The sequence below is a fragment of the Grammomys surdaster genome, unplaced genomic scaffold (genome assembly GCF_004785775.1).
Source record: "Grammomys surdaster isolate TR1022 unplaced genomic scaffold, NIH_TR_1.0 125818, whole genome shotgun sequence".
In the NCBI taxonomy this organism is placed as follows: domain Eukaryota; kingdom Metazoa; phylum Chordata; class Mammalia; order Rodentia; family Muridae; genus Grammomys; species Grammomys surdaster.
The window spans coordinates 929,512-935,511 of record NW_021620648.1 but is presented as its reverse complement, the minus strand read 5'-3'; positions in this window follow the sequence as shown (position 1 = coordinate 935,511).

The following is a 6,000-nucleotide window of genomic DNA, read 5'->3' as shown; positions in this document are numbered from 1 at the left end:
ACTAAGACATGCAGTAGGTAACACGTGTGGCACATGTGTGTCTGGTTGTGATAACGTGGTGGAGAAAGATCAACTCTAGCAGGAACAGAGTGACCACCTCTACGTAAATGCTGGGGCCACACAGCCACAAAGCATCTCCTTCGGGAGGACCTAATTGAGGACTGCCTGAGAGAGCAGGATTGCTAGTGCAGACAATGCCAGCCAATGGGGAACTGTTGTTTAGAAGAGATGCTTTCTTGGGACAAATGGGGTGCGGATGGAGGGTATTAGAGGAGCTTGCAGCAGCTGCAGTGTTTCTTGCCTGCTTCTGGAGTTGACTCTGCACCACCTCACCTCCAACCCCCAAGAGCAGGTAGGGTCAGGTGGCGAGTAGTCCAGGGCATAGACAGCGATCAAACAAAATGGGGCATAGTGAGTCAAGTCTGATTAGATGCCTCCTCTGAGGAGCAAAGGAGACCAGCCTCATTAGGAAAGCATTTAGGAAGAGGAGAGAGAAGCAGAAAGGTCCTGAAGAAGGAGATTAGTGTGTGGAGCACACACACAGAGCCAGTGGATGACTGCAGACTGAGTCCAGTTCTCACAAAGATGGCCAGGGTTGAGGGGAGGCTGGCGAGTTTGGGGCAGCAGGGATGGATCTGTGCTTGGCTGCACTTTACCATTTACTGCAAGGTTTCCAGTCAAGTGAGCCTGTCATGTGGATCCCAGCCCTGGACATGCTTCTGGCGTCTTGTGGTGTGGGGCTGTAGCTTGCACGTAGGCATGGGTCCTGTTGGGCTGAGTTGTGGATCCCACATGTCTGTCACGGCTCAGGTGGCTCAGGGGGGCAGAAGCATGGGAATTTGACTGAGTTCACTCCACGCACCACCAGGCCCAGGCTAAGGGAAGCCACTGAGTTCCACTCTGGGCATGGGAGATCCTAGTCTGAGGTCCTGCAGGGGCAGAGCTCTTGGATTGGGGGTCTCTGAGCTGAGGTGGCTGGCAGGAGACCAGCTGGTCTCAGTCCTTGGGCACCCAGGTGCTGCTGGGAGACCACAGAAAGACTGAGATGGGGGGCGGTCATACAGGCTGGACCGGCCAGGCCACGCCTTGCAGGGTAGATGAGACTCTTGGTCAAGGCAACCTGCTTGGCTGGGTCATGGCTGGCTTGGTTAGCTTGCTTGAGTTGGCAGGCCACCAACGTTCCATGGTTGGAACGTAGAGAAGTCCTGGGATGGGGTTAGGCGGCGGCTCATTGGCTGAAGGCCCCCTCTACTGTTCTCTATGGTAGGCCCCAAAGACAAAAGGAAGTCCATGGTTTTAAAAGGTTTATTGTCATGGGAGAAAGTGGATAAAGTGTCCTCAGGGCGGGCCTAAGGTTAAATATCTTTTGTAGGTAGGAGGGTCTGGGAAGGAATGCTTAATTGGCTATGCCCTCTGGCCTTTAGGTATCTCATTAATATGGAGATCTCTTAAGGTATCTCATTAATATGGAGATCTCTTGAGGTATCTCATTAATATGGAGATCTCTTGAGGCTCTGTGGCCTGTAGTCATGCCCTCTACCTGTGCTATGTGACCGAAGGCCACAAACCTTTCTTTGGGAGGGGCTGCAGATGGCTGATGCTAAGTGAAAGGAACCAGGGCCCAGGAGCAAGGCCAAACTCCTACCATCCCTTTAGGGTATCCGGGGTTTGAGGCCTGTGCTCGACCAGGTACCCAGCTGCCTCTCACAGCCCACCGCCCCACATTGTTGTATATGTGTCCAGTGAAGAGCAAGCAAGGAAGAGGCAGGGAATCACAGAGCTCTAAGCTGAGGATGAGGTGAACTCCCCCTCCTCTACTTTGGGTGAGGCCTGTGGTGTATCGTGTTAAGGACTGACCCTGGAAGGGCAAAGATGGAAGCAGTTCAGTCAATCAAGGAATGGATGCCTGAATGAGGGATGAGATGGGGTAGCAAAAAAAGGGTCAGATACCAAGTGTAATTTGCAGATGGAACCTAGGGAATATTCCCAAAGCTCAGGTATAGGATGAAAGAGCAAGGGACTCGTCCAAGATGGTCTGGGGCCTGAGTCATGGAAAGGATGGAGTTACCATTCGGTTGAGATGAGAAAGAGTTGAGCATATCCCGTCTCTGACTCATTCTGTCAAATCTTCCTCTGATTCATCACTTTGGCTGCCACTCAATTAGACATCACTTTCAAACATGGCTGCTTCCCTCTACAAACTAACCTCACCTTCATTGTTAGGGATTAAAGGTGCGTACTAAGGGTGTGTCTGTAGTCCAGCCAGAATCCATAGACCTAGAAGGTCTTTAGACGTGATGCCTCGACAAATCAGCCATGTTGCTGGATTAAAATTCCTCTACAAGAAAGAACAGGGTAGAGCTGAGAAGCCATTTTCAGACCAACATAAACCCTTGCAGAGGAATGCCCCTGGACCAGGGATATGCTCTAAATGCCTCTGCGGTAGGGAGGAGCTGGGGGCAAGTGTAGCTAAGTATCTCTAGGGTGGTTTGATAACAACTGAGTATTTAGTTCTTACAGTCTAAGTAGTTTCTAGAATAAAACAAGATGAAGACGTCAGCCAAGAAATCTAGAAATGCCCACAGCTCCGAATCCTTACACCCTGTGGGAAGAGGCTTCACTTCCTCACAGGGATCTTCCCATTATCTCCACACTCAAGAGGAGTGCAGGGTGCCTCATCCTGTAGGTGACATTCCTACTTCTCCACTGTGTGGTGCTTAAAACCCAACAGACCAAGAGACAAACAGCAGGGAGTCAGCCAGTCACGTTATTAGTTGCAAAATGCATGTAAAGTAATGACGGACTTGAGTCTTTATGAAAATCCAAGACCCTGTAGGGGGTAATGTATGGTTTTATCTTCAAAATCCATGCCAGATTCTTATGCTGTTTTCGGTTAAGTATTTACATTAGAAAACAAAACAAACAAACAAACAAAAAACCCAGCAATGTCTAGTTCTTCCAGTCACTATATATCATAGGTGATCTTGGTCCTTATTGCAAATTACATATAACAATCAATGCTGTGCTTTTCCAACTGGATCCTAGGATGACCGAGATTTACAGCCCAAATAGCTCCTGACAAACTTGGCTCAGGATCAAGCAGTGTGTTTCCTCTGGGTTTGGGGGAAAAGTCAAAGTTATTATAAATGGTTGCTGAGGGGAAAATGTTTGCTATTTTCTCCACTGATTCGAAGTAGGTCAGTCTGAAAGCTGAAGACATCCCTAAGGTTGTAATTAACTATGAATATTAAAAATCTGAGAACAAATTAAAAAAAACAATTGACTTCTTTTAAACTCCCACCTCATAGATATTTCACTGTTTTCTTTTCCCCAGGCGAGATGAGTTCTTTGGAAAAAGGGAATACGATGAAAAGCTGATTCTTTTCTGTGTGCAGCAGTTCTATAAGGCAAGACTTTGAGGGAGTGTGGCTCTAGTACAAACACTTTGGAGACGTCTTTAAGCAGGTAATGCTGGGGCAAAGTGCACACATGCACACACACGTGCACACATGCATGCACACACGCAATACACTCGAGAGCACGCTCGCAATTGTCATGCAGGTCAGTCTGATAGTCTACCCTTCAAAGCCATATTTTTCTGTCCCTTTCCACCCAAGGTATCCACTCTTACAAAACTGGTTTAATCCAGTCAATATGTGGGCTAGCAATGTAAACGTAATTACAATGAGGCTTGGGTAGACATTGTCTCTGAGACACTTCGTGGTCTATAGAATGGCGACTGAGTTAAGTAGGGTTGCTTAGAATGAGAAGCTAATGTTTCTAGCTCCTTTTAGCCTAGCGAAACCTAGGGATCTGTGTGAGCCACGTCAGCAGGCTTTCCTTGAAGAGCTATGAGGCAGTCCATGGGGCTGCATCTCCAGACCAGAGGGGCGGACGGACGGGAGACTGTGAACTGTGGAGAGTCTTCACACTGCGCCTCATCCAAAGGGTCTTGTGACCCCCACTCCTGATAGGGTTCATTATAAGTCTCACCCACATGTCCAGCCTTTGTACTGGGGTGGACACCCATGGAAGGTGCCCAGGCGTTATCTCTTCCAGGAATTCTTTGACCTCCCTGTCGGAGCATTTCAACGATGAGACATTTACTTCACAGAAAAACTCTGCACTTCTTCAAAGCCTGGGAATGGTTTGATTGTCCCTGACGAGGTTGAGGATGAGGAGAGATACATATTGGGTTGTCAATGTCTCTGGGATGGGAGGGTGGGTGAGATGGAAATGCCTGTTTTGTGCTAAGTTTTTGGCTAAATAGACAGATGACAGGACAAGGACTGAGTCAGGAAGATGGGGACATAAAGAGAAGAAAGGCCATAGCAATGGAAGGCAGACTCAGCTGGGACCACTGAAGGGAAGGCGGTCTCCATACAGAAGCGCAGCAAGAGCAGAGCCCTCTTGTGGAGATGAAAGATACTGCAGTCTAATGCGCTAAGCTAACGGTTCTCAACCTCTGGGTCAATAGCTTGCATATCAGATACTTACATTATGATTCATAATAGTAGCAAAAGTACAGTTACAAAGTAGCAATGAAAATAATTTTATTGTTTGGAGGATCTGAAATGAAAACTTTAAGGGTTCTTTGGAAAGTTGTGTTGGATGGAGTTTTGCTAGGGCAAACACATGAAGGAATGTTTGCCTGAAATGGACACAGGTGAAAGACTAATACAGACTCGTGAAGGAACGTTTTGCTGAAGCAGACACAGGAGAGCAGATGTTCTGCTAAAGCAAACACGTGAAAGGACACGTGATTAAGGATTCTTTGCTGACAACATGCATGTAGTGGTCCGCCTTACATTGTGTAGTTGAGCTGCATTTGTCTAGACTCTTTGGACTCGGCTGAATGGATGCACGTGCTGAGGCAAGGCACGTGGAGGACACGTGATGTTTGAAGGAGATAAACAGGGCTCCAAAGAGTGATGGAGACAGAGCTTGGCTTGCTGGTACAGCTAGCTGTGCAACACTTGTGGGACTTGATTCTTCACTGATCTTTTCTTCCCTGAGAGAGGCACAGCTGAGAACTTCTCCTGGTATCCCTCCAGGGCCCTCCTGCTGACCGGAGCCGAGACTGAGGCCTAGCTGTCTCTGCTAGGTTGTGTCACCACTGTTGCTAACCCGACTCTACAGAACTGGACTGCTGGTATATCCGTAAGGTGTTTGCAAGTGGATCAAGCTGCCACTGCTGACCTGTGAACTGAACTGCCAATTTCCAGACAACACAGATGGGAGTTGCATCAAAGAACCTTTCTAAAAAGGTCCATTTCCCCTGCATCGTTTCTTTTCCACTACCTCTGGTGGATGGTGGGCTAAAGGAAGATTAACGCATTTAAGAACTATTATTAAAAATGGGATTTGAAAAAAATTAAAAGTTACATGGGTCACTAGGGAACTGTATTAAAGGGCCCATTAGAAAGATTGAAAAGCACTGTACAATATCTACAGCAGATGGTGTTCTGGGTCCAGATCAAGTGGTTCAGAGCCCCATACACTTCCAAGCTTACCCTCTAGAAGATTTGTCCAAAATAAGGCATAAGACAAAATGTGTGTGTTAGCATGGAGCCAAACATGCAGGAAAGAATTATACTGTTCTCTTCCTCATGACATGGCCAGCACGCATTTAGAAAGTTTTATTCTACTGTGGGTGGTGGTGAAACTTGGGGCTGTGTGTACAGGCAATGGGCTAGCATGGCCTCCCCATGGATCATGAATGGTAATAAGCCACAGGCAGTACAAATTGAAATGAAATCTCTAACACTTATTTCAGGTCACTATTAACTAGCCTGTCCTACCTCTGTAAGGCACCTGTGGGTGCCTTACAGACCTTACGACCTTCGATACAGTTCCTCATGTTGTGGTGACCCGCGACCATACATTATTTTGTACTACTCCATAACTGTAATTTTACTACTGTTGTGAATCATAATGTAAATATCTGATCTTCGACCTCCCACCCCCAATGGGGTTGCGACCCTCGGGGTGAGAGCCACC